The 22,736-nt window shown below is 37.7% G+C and overlaps 1 long non-coding RNA gene across 1 annotated transcript; it reads left to right on the forward strand.

Annotated features, from left to right (window-relative positions):
- Nucleotides 1-4,427: 4,427 nt before the first annotated feature.
- LOC131823957 (uncharacterized) lies at nt 4,428-22,615 on the forward strand. The gene is made up of 3 exons (XR_009350722.1): nt 4,428-4,546; nt 12,215-12,335; nt 22,200-22,615. It is a non-coding gene; the product is annotated as an uncharacterized LOC131823957 (long non-coding RNA).
- The last annotated feature ends 121 nt before the right edge of the window (nt 22,616-22,736 follow it).

The following is a 22,736-nucleotide window of genomic DNA, read 5'->3' on the forward strand; positions in this document are numbered from 1 at the left end:
AAAGGGCCAATGCTTATTTCCATAAGTATGTAACAAGTATTTATTTTATATTGACTTCAAAATCCTTACTCTCACAAGTAAGAAAATTGATCATAAGTATTTTCTCTCTTTTTATTTAAAAATTCTATTTGTTCATTTATTTGAGAGAGACTGAGAGAGCACAAAACAGGGGGTGTGGCACGCAGAGAGAGAAGCAGAATGCTGGCTGAGCAGGGAGACCAACACAGGGCTTGATCCCAGAACCCTGAGATCCTGACCTGAGCTGAAGACAGACGCTTAACTGATTGAGCTACCCAGTTGTCCTAACTTATGTTAGGACATAAGTGTTTTCTATCTCATGTTCACACCTCTCTATTGGAGAGTAAAGAAGTTAATCAGCTAATGGTTTGTGTTTACATTCCCTCCCTCCTGAGGGAATTTTAAGGTGTTGGAGAATTTTCAGCTTCATAATAAAAGCAAAATATGGCAGCACAGAATTAACTGTGGAATTTGAAAATAATTTTGAGGTGCTATGAGTTTGTTAAGAACAATTTAAAAACCTTTAGTTTGATGACCAATGAGTTATTGTTGGGGAAAAAAACCTCTAGTACTGATTTGCTATGTTAACTAAGTCGGTCTTACTGGCCAAAATATACATATTTTTCTTCACTTACTAAAATCAAAAAGATTTTAGATCACATTATTTTCTTTAAAATTAAATGTAATATTTTTCCTTGATTATATGTTCCTTGTAGAAAAAAGTTTCTACAAATTACATTATAGAAATCCATAATCCGTAAACTTTCTGTCCATATATAACTATTGATAATCTCAGTATCCTTGTCCCTTTCTTGTGTGTGTATTATTTTTTTTTAAAGATTTTATTTATTTATTTGACAGAGATCACAAGTAGTCAGAGACGCAGGCAGAGAGAGAGAAGGAAGCAGGCTCCCCCCCGAGCAGAGAGCCCGACGTGGGACTCGATCCCAGGACCCTGAGATCACGACCTGAGCCGAAGGCAGCGGCTCAACCCCCCGAGCCACCCAGGCGCCCCTTGTGTGTGTATTATTGACATCATATTATATATGCTGGTGTGAAACCTGTTCACTTTTTTTTTTTTTTTCTTTTTTAGAGAGAGAGAGTGCACAAGCCGGGGTAGGGGTTGGAAGGGTGGTGGGGAAGAGAGAATCTTAAGCAGGCTCCACACGCAGCACAGAGCCCAGCTAGGGGCTCAGTCACATGACCCTGAGATCATGACCTGAGTGGAAATCAAGAGTCAGATGCTTAACCAACTGAGCCACCAGGCACCCCTCTTTTTTTTTTTTTTAATAAAACATCAGATTACAAAAATACCTTTGATGTTCACTAACTTTTAAATTTAAAAAGGATATTACTTTGCCGCGTGAGCTTTCTAGTGCTATGTAGGCAATAAATGGTATTTAGTCTACATGCTGTAGTCCTACTTTTTAAATCCAAACTTCAGTGTTTTTTAAAAATAATGTTATAAAATATTGTTATTGTTATTATTTATTTTCCTTATAACAGGGAAAATAAAATTTACTTGTGTCTACAGTGAAATTAAATTAAATCACTGTTCTTTACTACCCATTTGGTTAATATGTTTATATTATTTTACATAAAATCTGAAACATTAAGTAGGTTAGGTACCAACTAAGGAAATATTAGCAACTATTATCATCAGTGAGGTAAGAAACATACTTTGGAATACCTCCATCCTAAACATATCAGTGATACTAAATTACAAGCATAAAAAAGATTCCAATTGTCAACACACAGCTTCAGGAACCATCTGACTCTCCTTCTGCCCATCTGGAGAGCATTTCTAAATCCTATGAACAATTAGATAGGAGCAGCCTCACAGGCCTCTGGAGTGAAATGCTTCTTACAAAATCTATTTAACAAGAGGTGAGCCTGAGTTTACGCATTAAAAAAATATTTATGCACCCTATGGCCTTGCTACTCAAAGTGTGTATTCTGGACTAGTAGCATCGGTATTACCTGGGAGCTTGTTAGAAATTCAGAATCTTGGACTCTACTCTAGATCTCAAGTCCAAATCTGCATTTTAACAAGATCTTTGACTCATTTGTATTCACATGAAAGTTTTAAAGGCATTGCATTGGGAGGTAAAATATATTCTAAAGAGTATTTTTTTTCTCCTATCTCATTGTAGAACTTATGAATGCTCCCCAGATGGACAAGAGAGAGTGAGTCAGATGATCTCTTTTCCTTTCCCATATTGATTCTCTATGTAGTGAGGTCTACTCTTTCATGTAGAAGATATCGGACCACCTTGGCTTGAATCCTGCCTTTACCATTCATATAACCTCTCTGTACCTCACTTTTCCCACCTGTAATAATAAATAATAAAATATAATAATATAATATAATATAATAATAAAAGGAATAATAACAGTATCTCAAACAGTTGTGAGGATTAAATAAGTTAATTCTTTTAAAACTCTTATGGGGCCATCTGGGTGGCTCAATTGGTTTAGTGTCTGACTCTTGATCTCAGTGTGGGTAGTTCAAGCCCTGCATTGGGCTATGCTGGGCATGGAGCCCATTAAAACAAAACAAAACAAAACAAAACACCTCTTGGAACAGTGCTTAGCAGGGCGCCTGGGTGGCTTGGTGGGTTGAGCCTCTGCTTTTGGCTCAGGTCATGATCTCAGGGTCCTGGGATCGAGTCCCGCTTCGGGCTCTCTGCTCGGCAGGAAGCCTGCTGCCTCCTCTCTCTCTGCCTGCCTCTCTGCCTACTTGTGATCTCTGTCAAATAAATAAATAAAATCTTAAAAAAAAAAATAAAAGAACAGTGCTTAGTACATAGTGTTTAAAAAAGATTCATTATCATCATTATCGAGGTCTGAGTTTTGTGAGCCATTATCTTAAAACCTCATGTCCCACTTTAAGGCGGCTGCCAGATGAATGGTCCAGAGACAAGAATGGTCAGCTGGGAGAACCTGAGATAAGCAGATTTGTCTGAAACTCCTTTAGGACAGTCTAGGTCTGGCACGAGACTACCATTTAATAGCTTAGTGCTCAAGTGTAATGACCATAGGATATTGATTACTGACCTCTCTTTTCCTAAATTCCATTCATTAAAAGTCACAGAATATTTTTCAGCCAATTCCCTGAAACCTTATTATCTCTACTTTGTAAGAAAACAAACTTCTTGAGTATAGTGAAAGGCCACTGTTAACATATCTTCTTGTTATATAAATTGATGTTGTTGATGGAATCAATTCTGGCACCTTTTCATTCCTCTCTTTACCCATTGCAAATAACTTAAGTAAAGATGATAGACTGAGTGAAATGAAATAACAAGAACCTGATTTCATCCCTCACCAATCATCTATAAGAAAGAAATGTGCCATGCCAAGGAACAATTAACAGCCAGATATTTGGTCTCTAATTTTAACATGGAGCCCTAAAGTACAAGGAGAAATTCTATTGCCTAGGTCACTGCTTATGAAAATATACAAATAAGTCATCCAAATGTCTTGTTAAAATGTAGATTCTATTCAATTTTCCCAGCACCATTTATTGAAGAGACTGTCTTTTTTCCACTGTATATTTTTTTCCTGCTTTGTTAAAGATTATTTGACCATAGAGTTGAGGGTCCATATCTGGGCTCTCTACTCTGGTCCACTGGTCTATGTGGTTGTTTTTGTGCCAGTACCATGCCGTCTTGGTGATCACAGCTTTGTAGTAAAGCTTGAAATCAGGTAACATGATGCTCCCAGTTCTGTTTTTCTTTTTCAACATTTCCTTAGCAATTTGGGGTCTCTTCTGATTCCATACAAATTTTAGGATTGTTTGCTCCAGCTCTTTGAAAAATGCCGGTGGACCCTGCAATTGTACTACTGGGTATTTACCCCAAAGATACAGATGTAGTGAAAAGAAGGGCCATCTGTACCCCAGTGTTCATAGCAGCAATGGCCACAATCGCCAAACTGTGGAAAGAACCAAGATGCCCTTCAATGGATGAATGGATAAGGAAGATGTGGTCCATATACAGTATGGATACAGAAAGGATGAATACGAATACCCAACTTTTGTAGCAACATGGACGGGACTGGAAGAGATTATGCTGAGTGAAATAAGTCAAGCAGAGAGAGTCAATTTTCATATGGTTTCACTTATTTGTGGAGCATAAGAAATAACATGGAGGACATGGAGAGATGGAGATGAGAAGTTGGGGGAAATTGGAGTGGGAGACAAACCGTGAGAGACTATGGACTCTGAAAAACAATCTGAGGGTTCTGGAGGGGCAGGGGGTGAGAGGTTGGGTGAGATTGGTGGTGGGTATTATGGAGGGCACGTATTGCGTGAAACACTGGGTGTGGTGCATACACAATGAATTCTGGAACACTGAAAGCAAATTTAAAAAATAAATAATTTTTTTTTTTTTAAATGTAGATTTTGAGTAGGGCCTGAGATAGCTGTTTGGGCCTGAGATGCTGCATTTCTAACAAACACCCAGGTGAAGCCTATACTACTGACCCAATTTTGAGTGAGAACCAGGCTGTAACTGCTTGCATCTAAGTAAGTCAAAAGGATTCTTCTGCACCTGACTGCCTGAGCCCCCACCCAAGTCTTGACTCTCTGCATTAGTAGTTCTCAGTCCCAACTGCACATTACAGTCATGGGATCCTTGTCCCCACCTCCAGATGTTCTAATTTAACTGGTTTGTGGTTCATGGGTAGAAGAGAGCCAAAAAGAAAGAGTCAAAAAGATATGATTCCGGGAAAGGTTAGACTTTCATCCCTCTGCATTAAAAATGAAATTCTCCCTTGGCATTGTGATCTAATAAAATAAACTTGCCGTTGACCCTGATTCAGACTTGGGAGTAGGGGATCAACAAGAGTGGGAACCCTTGTGCTTTTGGTGGAGGTGAATAATATTGCATGTAGTCAACATGGAGGTCAAACAATTTTAACACAGCAGCCCCAGAATGGTTTTTAAAATCTTAGACTAAAACATGTTCTTGGGAGAAAACTAGATCCAGGAATTCAGGAATGCTAATTTGCTCTGATCAAAGTTTGTACTCACTTGGGGGAACAGTATATACATATGCATATATATCAATATCTATCTACATAAATAGATGTATGATTTTTTTCTTTGAGGACCTTATGCTCTAGTGCGCTAGTGAGGGAAATAAAATGTGTGCAGTAAGGGTTAACTCAGCAGGTCTGGCTTGCTCACACTCTGTACATTTCAAAGAAAGCCTGTTTTTATAGGAATGGCCCTGGGTTAACTCCTGGGTGATAATCTCTGAGCCTTTAGAATATCCTGGCCTCTTAAGCATGTTTTTGTATGCTTGAAGCCCTGGACGAGGTTGTATCAGTTTGACCTCTGGGGAGCTGCAGTCTGAGTAGTTACGGTTTGTCATGTGAGCACTGCATGCCTACATGTTGGATTTCCAGTAATAATCCTGGATGCTAAGGCCTGAGTGAATTTCTCTAGCTGGCAACACTTCACCTGTGTTGTCCTATATCATTGCATAGAGAATGAAGTTCATCCCCATGTAACTCCATTAGGAGGAAACACCTGAAAACTTGTGTCTGGTTTCTCCTGGACTTTGTCCCATGCACCTTTCTCATTTGCTGATTTTACTCTCTAGCCTCTCACTGTAATAACTGTAACCATGGGCTAACAGTTCTTCTGAGTTCTGTTGAGCCTTTTTTGCAAATCACCAAGCCTGAGTGTGGTCTTAGGAACCATTGACAGAACACAGAATAGGCAAGACTAATCCTGGATCTGCCCATGAGAAAGTTTATTTGGGAGATGATCCAGAAAACAGAATAGAAAGAAGGAAATAAAGTATATATTATTGTGTTGATCATCACTGTAATTGTCTATGGCTTGTTCCTGGGACATTCCGAGGAGCTATGAAATACCTCCCAGAACTGTCTTCCTAAAACATGGTGGGAATATTTATCCACCCTGCACCCCATCAGTGATTTTCTTTTCAGAAGGATATTGGCTCCTTTAAATTTTGATCACTTAGATTGTAAACTCCTGAGTCCGTGTCACCCTGAGGCATCAAAAAGTCTCCAGAACAGAAAGGAGGGCGTTAGCAAAGCCTAGGCAGGGTGTTGTCAGAGCTGTGCTAAGCTGGTTGCCATGGCAATGGCTGGAGTAAACGATGGCAGAAAGCACAGGAAGCATAAGAGCTGTTTATTTCAGTCCACCCCTTGTGCCACAAGATCCAGTTGTTTCCCTGTATTAAGTCCAGTCCAGAAGCCTCAGATAGTGGTTGGCCACGATCTTTATAAAAGACAGCGGTTGGCCACAATCTTTATAAAAGATTCAGTTAGGGGGGGCCTGGGTGGCTCAGTGGGTTAAGCCTCTGCCTTCAGCTTGGGTCATGATCTCAGGGTCCTGGGATCGAGCCCCACATCGGGCTCTCTGCTCAGCAGGGAGTCTGCTTCCTTCTCTCTCTGCCTGCCTCTCTGCCTACTTGTGACTCTGTCTGTTAAATGAATAAATAAAATATTAAAAAAAAAAAGATTCAGTTAGGAAGGTTAATGGAACAAACCACAGTGACTACTGCTGCAAATGGTCTCAAGGCTACAGCTGATATTTATGCCCTACTTCTTCCGTTGTCCATTCTAAATTCCCTTCCCTCTGGGCCTGCAACCTCGGCCAGCAAAGTGCAAGCGGTAGGAAGTATGCATCTGGACCATCGAAAAGGAAATATATGAAATGTGTTGGATGGTTGTTAAAACTCAAAGTGATACACTGTCTGGTTCTGCTGGACCCCATGCACGGGAATGGTGGCTGGTTATATAAATAATAATTTATTTTATGAGTTGCTGTTACGGAAGGGAATATGCTGTATCCTCAATGTGTTCTGAGGCGGAAAAAGGAGATTGAAAAACTACTGATCTAGAAAATAGCTAATATTTGAAAACTTGATTTAAATTTAAAATTTTCTAGAGAGTAAAGAAATACCTTGATTAAATATGTACAACTGATCATCCATAATCTATGAGACAAAGAAACACTTTTTATACTTATATGAGAATTATGACCTGTCATTTTCTTAGTATCTGCTGGAATCATAATACTGGTCACTAAGGCCCTTAATTTATTACAGTAGTCTGATTGTATTAAGACAACAAAATAAAAATTTAATGCCATCCCTATTTAAATCAAATCACCAGAGAGGCCTAGATTTAAGAAAAGCTCAGAAAGAAGAAACACAGACACAGGCACTCATATATACAAAATAGCATTCTCTATTTCTGTTTGAACTAATTTCCTATTTAAGAAGTTAAAACTCAGTTTGATGTCAGATATACATTTATCCAAAAGACATCATGAAGTCAAGAGTTTAGTCATGCTTTCCTTCTTTCTGAATAGGTAAACAGGGCAAACCTATTTAAAGAAGTTAGGAAGGGGACACCTGGGTGGCTCAGTGGGTTAAGCCTCTGCCTTCAGCTCAGGTCATGGTCTCAGGGTCCTGGGATCCAGCCCCACATCAGGCTCCCTGCTCAGCGGGGAGCCTGCTTCTCCCTTTGCCTGCTCTGCCTGCCACTCCCTCTGCTTGTGCCTCTCTCTCTCTGACAAATAAATAAATGAAATCTTAAAAAATTTTTAAAAATAGAAAATATTTGCATTATGACGACAAATGCTATGTGTAACTGTATATATGTAATCTGATATATATATAACAATTATATATAATATGTATGTATATATAATCATACATATACATACATATATATGTATATATAATCATTTTGTAAAAAGCATAAGGTGAGGGATACTTGGCTGGCTCAGTCAGTAGAGCAAGAGACTTTTGATCTCAGGATTGTAAGTGTGAGTTCCATGATGGATGTAGAGATTCCTTAAAAAATAAATAAAATCTTAAAAAAAAGACAACCCATAAGGTTAGATAAAACTATAGAACTTTACTATCGTTGTTGTTGCTATTATTATTATTATTATTCATTGTTAAGGTCTATAATTCCTTGTCTAAAACCCATGGAGCTAGATGTGTGTCAGTTCAAAATTTTTTAGACTTTTGAAAAGTAATACCATATATTTACAGTATATTACAAAACAACTGTCATTTGGTCTTGGAAAGAATCTTGTAATGAACAAATAAATATTTATGCTACAAAATGTTGAAAATTCACACTAAATGATATAAATGATATAAATAAATGGCTATGAGTAGTCTTTACATTTCAGGCCAAGTTTTGCTACCAAATTAATTTAGCTTATGTTAGGTTTCACTGCCAAATGAATTATGAAACCTAGCTTGGGGCTTTTTGGATTTTAAAATTGCAGTTATGAGTTTGTGGACTCTTCCATTATTTTCATTGTATAGCTCAAACTTGAATTAAAAATGGCAAATATCACCTATGACCAGAATGTTTGCTCAGTGTCAGTGCTTAAAGCCTCACATATGGCGGAAAGGAAACAGGTTTTTGTTGTTGTTGTTGTTAGACAGACCTGGTTTGAATCAGACTTGAGAAAATCACTTAATTTCCCTTAATTTCTCATCTATAAAATGTTCATAGTAACTCTGTGAACCCTCAGCATTCCACAGGATCTATCTTGAGATCTTATAAAATTACAAACTTGTGAATCTCACTAGATAATTCCCTAACAAAAGTCGGTCTATTTTTTAGTGAACCCATTGCTTATCCACTAGCTAATCTTTTGTCACTTGCAAGTAGTGAGACAGTCAAAATAGAGCTTATAAAAAATGAATATTCAAAAAAGCAGTTGGAACAAAAATTACTATTGTTGGTTTATTTTGCAATTTCACATACAGCATCTCTTAATCATTTAAGTGGAGACATGCTTTATTCTTTATATGTAGCTGAATCTTGCCTTGGGCATGACACATCCATGAGAAATGTCCAAATATGAAAATAAAATGTGAGACTTAACTAGGACTTTTTAAAAATGTCTTATTTTATTTTATTTTGAGAGAGAAAGTACATGTGAATGGAGGGGTAGGGAGAGAGAATCTTAAGCAGGCTCCACACACACAGCCCGACGTGGGGCTCGATTTCATGACCCTGAGATCATGACCCGAGCTGAAACCAAGAGTCACAAGTTTACCCAACTGAACCACCGAGGTGTCCCAGCTGGAACTTTTGATACCATGAAAAGAAAGTGCTTTTGAGGGTCTTTACTTAAAAAAAAAAAAAAAAAGTATGGAAAGTTTTGAAAAGAACAGTCATTTACATGTAGTAATTCAATACTATGAACTTAAAAGTTCCCCCAAGAGATTGAGGGAAAAATAGTAAATAATTTTTAGATCATGATTACCAAATCAAGGGAAATTTAGATACTTAAATCTGCAGGAAGCTTATTCATAAACCAAAAAAAGCTTCTGGAAATAGACCTTTCGTGAATGTTGTTATTTTTAATATAACGCATGACCGGTATATAATTTCAGGTGCTTTTGTGATGTTTAAGAATCCTTCATTTAAGGAGACACAGGATTTGGGGACTGTCTAGAGCCATTTACATTTACCACAATCACTTACAATTCAGCTGAGCTTAAGTACAAATCATAAATCTAGAGTTGTACAGGATAAAATTAAATAATCCAGGATGCCTGGAGTGTGTCATTTTTTTGTAGATAAGATTTTTTAAAAATGAGTCAAATGAATTTCAAGATTTTGAAATTAATAATGAAAAAAGCAACACTTCAATTCTATTTCAGACTTAGGGAATTAAAATGACTCTCCCGAAATCCTATCTTCACAAAGTAGAAAGTCACAGAATTAAATAATCAATCAAGCCTTGGGAAGAAAAGAGACATTATCCACTTGATATCTTTGTAAGTTTTAAATGAGTACTATGTGTGCCTGGAAATGAAAGTCTGCTATTAAAGCTCCTGACAGGCAAGGGGACCCTTCTCTCTTCCCAAGAGAATGTTAATAACGCTGAGAGATGACACTTAGAATGAACTATTTTCTCTGGACTGTCCTCTGATCTAATAAAAATGATCAGTTATCTTGTGTGACTGGATCTAGATGATGTCCTTTCTGGAGGGTCCTTACTGTGGTTTTAAAAAATGGCAACCATTATAGATGAGAATGCTGATAGTTGGCAGTTGTGGTATCACTAATAAATATAAAAACTAGTTTCTAATAAATGAGAACAAAAATAATACATTAGAAGTCTATATCCAAAGATAATGTTTCTTTCTCATTTATTCACCTATTATCTGGGCAAGTTATTTATTCTCTTGAAGAGATTGAAAATAATGCTAATGATTTAATACAATTTGGTTACAGTGTCTTTAAGTAGTTTTCCATTCTTCTGGGATAATCAAAGTGCCCACTAGAATGGCTGTAATCAAAAAGACAATAACAAATGTTGGCAAGGATATGAAGGAACTAAAACACTCATAAGTTGCTGGTGCGAATGTAAAATTATGTAACTACTTTGGAAAACAGGGTGACTGTTTCTTAAAAAATTGAACATAATTTTAGCTTATGAGCCAATAATTCATCTTCTACTTTTCTACCCAAGATAAATGAAAACATATGTGAAAACAAAGGCTTACCAATGAGTATTCATAGCAGCATTTTTCATGCTAGTCAAAAAACGGAAACAACCCAAAATGCTCATCAACAAATGAATGGATTGAAAAAAAATGAATGGGTGAACAAAATTAAGTATATCCACACAATAGAATATTATTTAGTCAATAAAAGGGAATGAGGTACAGATCTATACTATAATATTAATGAGATTCAAAGATAGTGTGCTAAGTGAAGGTAGCCATATACAAAGGGCTGCATATTATAGGACACAATTTATACGGATTTTCCAGAAAGGGCAAATGTGTGAAGAGAGAAAATAAATTAGGAGTTGCCTGGCTTGGGTGTGGGTTTGGGCATTACTCGAAAATGAACATGAAGGATTTTACTGAGATGATGAAAATATTCTAAAAATAGATTATATAATTGCTCATCTGGGTAAATTTACTAAAAGTCATTCAACTGTACACTCAGAATGGGTGAATCTAATGTTTTGTTAAAAAAAAAAAGCCAGAGGGAGAAGAGTATATTCATGTATGATTCCTTATATATGAAGTTTAATAGGCAAGATTAGTCAGTGGTGTTAGGAGCCAGAAATTGGTTGCCCTGAGGTAAGAGTGGGTGACTATTAACTAGAAAGGAACAGAAGAGAACTTTCTGGGGTCATGAGAATGTTCTACATCTACATCTTGTTTTGGGTGGTAGATACCAAATTATTAAAGGGGATATAACTGTTAAAGCTTGACATACTGAGCACTTAAGATCTGTATGTTCTGTTGCATGTAAATTATATGTGCATTAGAAGTATAACAACAATTCCTTAATACTACCAAATATCTAGTTTCAAATCCCCTAATTGTTTATTTATATATATGTGATTTGTTTAAATTAGTATTAAACAAATTCCACACATTGCCTTTAATTGGTGTGCCTCTCAAGTCTGGTTTGTTTTTGTTTTTGTTTTTGTTTTTTTTGCCTCAAGAAAAATAACAAGGGGTGCCTGGCAGGAGTATGAGACTCTTGATCTCAGGGTTGTAAGTTCAAGCCCCACATTGGGTATAGAAATTACTTCAAGATATATCTTAAAAAGAAAAAGAAATACAACAAAGTTGATTTATTGGTAGTGTGTTTTGCACATACATTTCACTTACTCTATTTTTAGTACCTTTGGGGGAAATTATATATAAGAAAATTCAAAGTGTTCAGTGCAAGGGTGTCTGGGTGGCTCAGTGGCTAAGTGTCTGCCTTCCCCCTTGGGTCATGATCCCAGGACCCTGAGATGGAGCCCCACAGGTTGGGCTCTCTGCTCAGTGGGGAGCCTGCTTCTCCTCCCTCCCTCTGCCGGCCACTCCTCCTGCACGTGAGCTCTCTTTCTCTGTCAAATAAATAAAATCTTTTAAAAACCCCAAAACCAAGAAACCAAAGTGCTCAGGGTATGTAGCTTGATGATCTTATAATATGTACGTGTATTTCTAATTAGAAAAAGTAATTTAACCCCATTGTACAATATATGAAAATGAGAGAAAATAAAAACAACCATAATTACTCTTTTGGTTTATTTCTTTTTATCTTTTTATGCAACTATCTCTTCCTCTGTGAAATTATATATATAATACAGTATCTATAATAATACTATATATATAAATTACATTTATATATATTAATAATTATTATTATTATCCTTCCACAGGCATATGTTCCTGAAGAAATGGTCAGATTTGTAGCCATAAATCATAGGAATGCAACCATATTGAATTTCAAAGCCCCAAGCGTACTATCTGATACTACTCTATCATGGTCATATCGAAGAGGTAATTAGCAAAAGGATATATATGTGTGCAGCAGCATTATGTACAGTCACCTGTCTTTGGATGGATTGATTTCTTTCTCTAGGGTATATGCAAACCTGCTGAAATTTTCCCGAGGACTGCAAAGGTCTTTGTGTTGGTTTCAGGGGAAAAGATACTGAAATTTTCTATACACAGGCCCATATTCACTTTCCAGTAGTTTTCCAGTTAGCAGAAGGAATGAATGTACAGGTCTTTCTTTTGACATTTTCAGATTCTCAACTGAGTATGTTTTCTTATAAATGAAGTCATGTCCCAGCATATGTTTTGATCTCCTATTGTCAGCTGACTTGCTGCATACATGGGTTTTTTGAAAATAGTTTCCATGTAGCACTTGAAGCATTGATGTTTCTGCAATCTCATTAACTTCCATGTAAATGCCAGGTTTTGCGGAGGAAGAAGAAACAATGTTAAATGATGGGAACCTTGAGGTTCGGGTATTACTTTTACAAGCAGCAATTTTTCTGGGTTTGGAAAAGGTCATACCTTTTCTAAGTATGCTTTTGTGGGGCAGGAGGAGAGAGGATGAGGGGGGAGGGTGCTGCTGTTCCTTTTCCTGAAATGTAATGAGATACAATTGATATGTCAACAAAAATGACTTTCAGAAACTACAGTAAAATCAAATCAACACAAACAAGATTATCCAGAAGTGACTTTTGAATAAAAGTGGCTATCCTACTTTCTAAATAGCTTTGAAAATATCAAAAGGATGAAAACACATTAGAAAGTAACCTAATGTTTTCAAGAGTTTACAAGAGCTGGGTGCATGGGAGGCTCAGTCCATTAAGCATCTACTTTTGGCTCAGATCATGATCCCAGAGTCCTGGGATTAAGCCCGGGGTTGGGCTTTCTTGGGCTCTCTCTCAGTCTGCTTCTCCCTTTCCCTCTGCCTACTCCCAAGCTCATGTGCTCTCTGACTCTCTCTATCTCAAACAGATAAATAAAATCTATTAAAAAATAAAAGGTTATGAAAGCCTTTTCAAAAGATGGTGCAGGAGCAATTGGACATCTCTCCATCCAATTGGACAAAACCTTGACTTAAACCTTATGTAAAATTTAATTTAAAATTAATCACAGACTTAAATATAAAACATAACACTATAAAACTTTTAGGGAAAAAAGCATAGTGAAAACATTCAGAACCTAGAATGTGACAGATGTGACACCAAAAGCATGATCCATAAAGGGGAAAATGGGATAAACTGGACCTCATCAAAATTAAAACCTTTGTGGGGCAGCTGGCTGGCATAGTCAGTAGAACATGCAACTCTTGATCTAAGGGTTGTGAGTTTGAGCCCCGTGTATGGCATGGAGTTTACTTAAAATAAATTTTTTTTAAAAAATTGTAACGTTTCCTCTGTAAAAGATCTTGTGAAGATGATGAAAAGCAAGCTACAGACTGAAAGAAAATATTTGTGAATCATGTATTCAACATAAGACCCTGTATCTAGAGTGTATAAAGAACACTTAAAACCCAATAACAACAACAAAAAAAAGGAGCAAGAAACATGAACATACATTTCATTGACGAGAACATACAGATGGCAAATGAAAAATGCCCAACATCAATATCTCTTAGGGAAGTGCACATTTAAACCACAAGAAGATATCATTATACACCATCAGCATAGCTAAAATAAAACATAATGATAACAACAAATGCTAGAAAGGATACAGAGAAATTGTATCACCCACTGCTGATGGGAAAGTAGTATGATACAGCTATTCTAGAAAATAGTTTGTCAATCTCTTACAAAAATTAAATAAGCTCTTACCATATGACCCAGCAACTGCATTCTTGGGCATTTATCTCAGAGAAGTGAAAAGTTATGTCAACACAAATACTTGTACATAAATGTTCATAGCAGCTTTGTTTATAATAACCAAAACCTGGCTACCCTTCAATGGTTGAATGGCTAAACAGAATATAATACAAGGAACATACTAAGGATACAACTTGGAAGGATCCGAAGGGAATTATTGAGTTTTTAAAAAGCCATTCTCCAAAGGTAGCATACTATATGATTCCACTTATATAACATGTTTAAAATAATAATATAAAGGAAGAACAGATGGTTGCTAGGATTTAGAATGAGGGTGTGGGGGCTGGGTGTGACTATACAGGGGTAGCATGGGGAGCTTTGTGGTGATGGAATTGTTGTGTCTTGATTCTGGTGGTGGTTATAAGAATTTATGCATCTGGGGGCTCCTGGATGGCTCAGTCATTATGTGTCTGCCTTCTGCTCAGGTTATAATCCCAGGGTCTTGAGACTGAGCTCTGCATCAGGCTCCCTACTCCTCAGGAAGACTGCTTCTCCCTCTCCCACTCCCCCTGCTTGTCTTCCCTCTCTCACTGTCTCTCTCTCTGTCAAATAAATATAAAATCTTAAAAAGAAAAAAGAATTAATGCATTTGATAAAATTGTATAGAACTACACACACACACACAAAAGAGAGTATCTGAATAAGTCCTAAGGACTGTATTAATGTCACTTTCCTGATTTTATTTTATTTTTAAAAATATCTTATTTATTTATTTGACAGAGAGATCACAAGTAGGCAGAAAGGCAGGCGGGGGTGGGGGGTGGGGAAGCAGGTTCTCTGCTGAGCAGAGAGCCCAATGTTGGGCTCTATCTCAGGACCCTGAGATCATGACCTGAGCCGAAGACAGAGGCTTAAACCACTGAGCCACCCAGGTGCCCCTCCTGATTTTATTTTATTATTTATTTATTTAGTTTGTTTGTTTTTTTCTTAAATAGATTTATTTGACAGAGAGAGAGAAAATGAGAGTGGGAAAGGGAGAAGGAGGCTTCCCGCTGGGCGGGGAGCCCAACACAGGGCTCGATCCCAGGACTCTGGGATCATGACTTGAACTAAAGGCAGGCACTTAAGGACTGAGCCACCCAGGCGCCCCACTTTCCTGATTTTAATATTGTCCTATAGTTATGCAAGATGTTGCCTTTGGGGAAAACTAAATAAAGAACACATAGGACCTGTCTGTATACTTTTTTGTAACAAAAACTTCTTGTGAATCTGTAGTTATTTCAAAATAGGAAGTTTAAAAACATTATGGGGGCTTGAGTCCTGTGTTTATTGTGAGAAGTCTGGATGGTAAACCACCCTTCATGGTGAACTTTTTTTTAAATGGAGAAAAACCTCAGAAGTTTTCAAAACCCTCCGTTCTATTTGAAGGCATCTCTTTCTCCTCCACTTGCTTACCATCACCAATGCAGTAAAACTTATGGTGCACTATTGAAATTTTTAGACACCCAACTTAAAAAAAAAGATGGAAAATTTTGACTTGCCTCATTCTGAAAGCCAAAGGATGAACCTTTCTTCAGGCATGACTGAATGTCAGCACATACAACAATTTCGATCTCTTCTTTCTTGTTTTCTCTCTTCATTTCTCATCACGACTTGGTATTGTTCTAAGAGAGCCCCTCTCCCTGTAGCTTCCATGATCTGTATATGTCAGACTCCCAGAGAAAAAGAAAGCCTTTGCCATAGCCCCTGTGCCAGTCCAGGGATTGTCCCTTGACTTGTATGAGTCTTACAAAGGAGGGAAGTGCTGGTCTTCCAAAGGAAGGTATGTCATGCGGGCAAAAAATTATACACTCTTATGAATCATAAAAGCTGGACCTTTCTTTTTTTTAAAGATTTTATTTATTTATTTGACAGAGAGATACCACAAGCAGATGGAGAGGCAGGCAGAGAGAGAGAGAGAGAGGGAAGCAGGCTCCCCGCCGAGCAGAGAGCCCGATGCAGGACTCGATCCCAGGACCCTGAGATCATGACCCGAGCCGAAGGCAGCGGCTTAACCCACTGAGCCACCCAGGCACCCAAAGCTGGACCTTTCAAAGGTCAGTTATCATCCCAGGTCTTCCAGCTGGTGGTGGTGTGGCCACGACTCAAAGCCAGGTAGTCCAGCTTTACTGCTCTGGTTCTCAGTCCTGAGGTCTTACTGCCTCTAAGAATTCCTGCTCTTCTGGAGAGATCGTCCCAGTGCCAAACAAGATTTCTACATTTATTTTTATTTTCTACCATATGTTTATTGACTTAAAAAAAATTCTGGGTTCTAAAGTCTCCCAAACTGAGTAGAAGAAAATAGGAAACAGAACCCTGAAGATTCTAAGCAATGCTTTACACAGTGAAGGATCTCTTCATTATTCCCCTATGATTTAAGGGTGTATAATCATTTACAGAGTGAGATATATGCTTAAAGATTATATAATATTATAAATAAAAATTTTACAAATTATATTATTCCCTTATTCATATATATATACATACATATGTATGTTGTATATATATGTGTGTGTGTGTGTGTGTATAACTTTAGTGCCCACCATGTGCCAAGAACTCTTAACAACACCAAGAACAAGAACAAGAGACAATAGAATAATATGGAAATGAATATAAAATAAGTCTGCTTTTTTTTTTTTTTTCAAATAGTCTCCACACCCCACATGGAGCTCAAACTCATGACCCTGACTGAGATCCAGACCTGAACGGAAATCAAAAGTTGGATGCTTAACCAACTGAGCCACCCAGATGCCCCAAAATATGTGTCTTTTAACTGATAAAGATTAAAATCCCGACTTGGAGATGTCTTTTCCATAAAGGGAGGCAGATCATAAACAAAACAGCAACTATATTGACAGAGTTATCTAGTAAGGTTTACCAGGTGGTCGTGTGGTAGTAAGTGCTAAGGAGGAAAAGTCAAGCTGTGTAAAGGAGGTAGGAAGGGCTGAGAAGTAGAAGAGTGCTATTTATTATCAAATGATCAGAGAAGGAAGGCATTGTCAATTAGGCAGCATTATATCTGTCTCCAGTGCTTTGTCCAGTATAGAATTATGATGTGGTAGATAGGACAGGAGTTGGAGGCAATTCCTTGATATATTTTTAAGAGAATGAAAGTACAAGGAGATAGAAGGGTGAGAAAAAGAAGTTCAGGTTGATTTTGATTGACCAATGACAATTGCTACAGATCAACTGTTGGCAGTTGAACCAACAGACATCAAACATATCGATGACAGAGAATACCAGGGTGACCTGCTTGGAAACCTACTCCGTTAAAGCAATCATTGTCTTCACTTTATTTTTCAATTTTCTCTAAGAAGTAAACCTATTATCTTGTCTATTTCTGCTTTTTCCCCTAAGCTGTTTAAAAACTCTTCAATTAGGGTTGAAACTCAGTAAGACTGAAAGGAGCTTATATCTGAAAATATACTAATGGATGAAAACATAGAGAAAGAACCTGTGGTTCATTTTTGAAAGAAAGGGATCTGATTACAAATGAACAAAGAGACAGCATCGGCTAATTTTATTCTTTTTAGAAATTTCTTAAAATAATATCAACTAGTATTTAACTTAGAGCAGTATGACATACATATATATACAACTTGCAGCATTATGTATCTGCATAGTCCACTTAAAAAATCAGAGCTAAAAGTATTTGAGACACTAGAGATAAAATGAGTAGTGATTACTCCTTTTATGAGACTAACTGAAATGTCACTAATTTTTATATTCAGAAACTTACTCCAGGTCTCTTTTGATTATTTTAACATCAAAATTATCAACTTATACCATTTTCTTCTCTTTCTTTCAATTACCTTTGACCAAATGCAATAAGATTTTTTATTTGTACATGTCTATGTAAGGATATTATGTATTTTTTCATAAAGTACCAGACATCTTTAGAAAACATTATAATGTTTTAATTCATTTTTAAATAGATTGAAAACCATCTGGTGATTAAAAACTGATTTTACAGTTTACTATATAGAAATAATAAAATTTACTTTATCTGCCCTTTTATTTTTATAGCTATCATTTAATTGTAGATTCTGTTTTTATAAAACCTCATATGTCTGGAAGTGTTTGTTTTTCTGCCAGCTTTGCCCTGATGTGATTCATAAATATGTCAAGAAAATCTAATACATCTTTCATTAGTATGTATTAATATTTTAATTGCAATTTAAGGAACAACGAAGAGATTCTGCCATCAACTGATTGAATTTTTTTTTATCATCATGTTTCAAATTAGCAGTAACAGTGCTGCTTTTCTGTAATGGCTTTGCCCTCAGAACATCTATCATGTGAAAAATCTAGCCCTCTGGGCATTGATGTGACTGCAAAAAGTTATTGACTTTTGCCTTTAAAAAAATTCTCTTATTACTTTTCTCGAAAGGAATTTATCTCTAAAGTCTTGGAGATAAACCTGTGCTGCTTTCAGTCTGCATGTTAACCTTCCCTAGACTGTGCTGGGAAAATTCATAGACAAAGGTTCGTCCTACATGAGTACAGGCAGCAAGTAACAGGAAGTAAAGAAGATGGATGATAGGTGGTCTTAGATAAGTGGTCTTAGAGAAGACAAAACAAGACAGACTTTTCAGCATTTTGTGAGTCTATAACTCTTATAGCTGACACTGATTTAATAAATGCTCACTGAATGAATGAACGAATGAGTGAACGAACGAACATCCTATAAAATATTCAAGTTGTTATTATTTCACAAATAGAATCTACTTTCCATGTTTTAGATAATGACAATATTCATAGTTAACGGTTATATCAAAGTGACCATAAAACAAAGGTTCTCCATCTGGGTGTAAATGAAGTATTTCCTGACCTGAAAAAAAAAAAAAAATCAAAGCTAGTGACTATAGCATAGCATTGGTGCAAACATGGCTTAAGTGAATGTCTTCAAAAAGTGGGAGAGGAGGATCTCATAGTTGCCAAGAACATCCAGGAATTAGGGGTGCCTGGGTAGCTCAGTCGGTTAAGCGTCTGCCTTCGGTTCAAGTCATGATCCCAGGGTCCTGGGACCGAGCCCCGCATCAGGCTCCCTGCTCAGCGAGGAGCATGCTTCTCCTTCTCCCTCTACCTGCTCCTCTGTCTATTTGTGCTCTCTCTACATCTCTCTATCAAATAAATAAATAAAAATCTTTTTTAAATAAAGATTAACCAGGAATTAAATAACAAATTTCGGATATTTCATGCCAAAAACAGATAAAATTTTCCTGTGCTAAATTTTTAGCAAAGACTGCCACCATCTAGTCCAACAGGTCACCATCATTGTATCTGATCTGGATTTCTTTCTTCTTTGAAAACTGAGGTATAATTCACATACCGTAAAATGTACCCTCTTCATGTATGGAATTCAATGGTTTTTAGTATTTACAACACTGTGCAGCCACCACCATTGTCCAATTCCAGAAAATTTTCATCACCCTAAAAGGAAACCCCCTTACTTATTAGCCACCAATTTCTGTCTCTCCCCAGCCCCTGGAAACCAGTCGTTTGTTTTTTGCTTCTGTGGAGCTGCCTCATACAACACGTGGCCTTTTGTGACTGGCTGCTTTGACTTAGCAAAACATTTTCAAGGTTCATCCGGGTTGTAGCAAGTATTAGTCCTTTATCCCCTTTTATGGCTCTCGTATGGACTTCTGCAGTGTCCTGCCACCTGGTCACTCTGCCTACATCTACTTGGGTCCTCAAGAACCCGCTCACCATTGAAGCCAGGGTAATCTTTTTCAAATATAAATCTTATCACCTCCATTATTCAAAATCCCCCGAAAGCTCTTTTACTTAGAGAAAAATTCAAACTCCTTCCCATGTCCTCCAAGAGGCTTCAATGATCAGGATCTGACCCTGTCTACTTCTCTGACCTCAGCTTCTGACACCCCACTTATTCCATGCCAATGACTCTGCTTCTTTAACCTTTCTGGCTTGTTTCTGCCTCAGGGCCTTTGCACCTGATGGTATCTTCACCTGGGCTCTTCTTTGACAATTCTTCCCCTGGTTTCTTCTTATCTTTAAGGCATCACATAGCATCTCCTCAGAGAGGCAAGGTGAGATAAACCTGTTTCAAGTATCTTTTGCTTAACTCCCAGTCACCTTCTATTAATGTATTACTTTGTTTTAATTTCTTTATAGTATTTACTACTATCTGAAATTGTTTTGTTTTGTCATATTATTATCTTTATCTCCTTGAAAATCTGTCAACTCCACAAAGGCACAGACTTTAAATGGCTTGGTTATTGCTATATCCCAAGCTTCTACAAGGGAGCCTAGAAGGTGCTTAATTAATATTTAAAGGATTGCATGACTAGGGGTGCCTGGGTGGCTCAGTGGGTTAAGCTGCTGCCTTCAGCTCAGGTCATGATCTCAGGGTCCTGGGATCAAGTCCCGCATCGGGCTCTCTGCTCAGCAGGGAGCCTGCTTCTTTCTCTCTCTCTCTGCCTGCCTCTCAGTGTACTTGTAATTTCTCTCTGTCAAATAAATAAATAAAATCTTTAAAAAAAAAAAAAAAAGAATTGCATGACTATCTTGCCTAGAGCTTCTAAAGCTTCTAGATCTTGCCCCAATTCTCAATTCCTAAAGCTGGGTCTCTTTCCCTATTACTAGACTTCCTAATGCCAACTACTACTTGACTGGATTTGTCTCTATTGCTGACTCTTTCATTGTCTGACATTCAGTCCTTCCCTAACGCCCTCCGTGACAACTCTTCTGGACATCCCTATCACAGGCCAGCAAGTCACTTTGATCAAAGTGAGCCTTCATTCTTCTAGGTTTAGGGCAGAAAGCAAATTTCAGTTGCCCATTTGCAATCAAGAATGCAAGAGATAATGGGTGAGAGGAATCAGCATGGTACCCAGAATCAAACTTTCTGACTTAAACAGAGTAAGTGGGAGTACTTTAGATGCCATTCTACCCTTGATGGTACAAACTGATGTATAAGCTCAGTTTAAATAATGTGAACTTCTAGATAGAGATTGGAACGTTTGCAACTGAATTGTTAAGTGTCCCCTGCAGAGATTCTGGGATCTAACTTCTTTGGACAGAGGGGTCCTGTGGCACCAGCTTCATTTCATTGAGTCAATTGTGGAATCCCCAATCTTTGCTCCTGGATAAATAAAGTGTCTATCTTCATTCTCTCATCTGTCTTCTTGTATCATTCAAGTCAAGTAACGGCATGACCACTTCTTGTCTTAAGCATTTTTTCAAAAATAACTCATATAGAGAGAGGTAGAGGATAAGCCATAAATAAGGAGAAAATATTTGCCAAACATTTAACCAACAAAATTTCCGGGGGCTCCTGGGTGGTGCAGTGGGTTAAAGCCTCTGCCTTCGGCTCAGGTCATGGTCTCAGGGTTCTGGGATGGAGCCCTGTATTGAGTTCTCTGCTCAGCAAGGAGCCGCTTCCCCCTTTCTCTCTGCCTGCCTCTCTGCCTACTTGTGATCTCTCTCTCTGTCAAATGAATAAATAAAATCTTAAAAATAAAAAATTCCAGAAAGCATTCCTATAATGAGAAATTTTTTTAAAGAGGTAAAACACAACAAAAACCCAAAAAATGCTAACAACCCAATGGGGACAAGAAACAAATGGGTATTTCACTGAAGAGAAAGCAATGATGGCCGATACATGTGTGGAAAGACATTCACCCTCATTAATGCTGGAAACTGTAAATTAAATCCATAATGAGATGCCACACTCACCAGACTGGTAAAGCTTTTTGCAAGGAAATTTCATGCAGTGCTGGGGGAGTACAAATTGGTATAACACACTGGAAAACAATTTCAAGTAGAGTTTAACCAGATTTTCTCCCACGATACCTCTACTTTTAAGTATATGCCTCTGAAAACTCTTGCACATGTGCACCGAGGGACATGTACAAGGACATTCAGAGCCTCCACGTTCACGCAGAAAATACTTGTAATACCTAAGTTTTTTCTTTCATTGTCCTGCCAGGGGGTATAAAAAAAACATTGAGGGCACTATTTTCAGGCTTCTCTGTTCTCACTGACATCTCTCTCCCCATAGGCTACTGAGGCCAGCTATTCTCTTGTGCCCTTCCAGGAAACCCAAGGAAGCCTGGGGAATCAGAGCCATCTCCATCCGCTGGCAGCCTTTGCACTACCTTTTTACTACTTTGGGAATAAATCAAAGCATGAGCAATCTTGACTCGAATCTGCTCTCATCCATCCTTGATTCTGAACCATGACTCTAATCCAGCCTTGTTCATGTGCTACCTGAATTCAGAGAACTTAAAAAAGGTAGTGAAGGGCGCCTGGGTGGCTCAGTGGATTAAAGCCCCTGCCTTCAGCTTGGGTCATGATCCTAGGGTCCTGGGATCGAGCCCCACATCGGGCTTTCTGCTGAGCGGAGAGCCTGCTTCCCTTCCTCTCTCTGCCTGCCTCTCTGCCTGATTGTGATCTCTGTCTGTCAATAATAAAATAAATAAAATCTTAAAAAAAAAAAGTAGTGAATTTTTTTTTTTCACATTACCTGTCAGGATTACACACCTGCCTCCATTTCTGACTATCCCAACCTGCCTTGTAAGACAGCTATTTGAGTATG

The sequence above is a fragment of the Mustela lutreola genome, chromosome 1 (genome assembly GCF_030435805.1).
Source record: "Mustela lutreola isolate mMusLut2 chromosome 1, mMusLut2.pri, whole genome shotgun sequence".
Lineage (NCBI taxonomy): Eukaryota > Metazoa > Chordata > Mammalia > Carnivora > Mustelidae > Mustela > Mustela lutreola.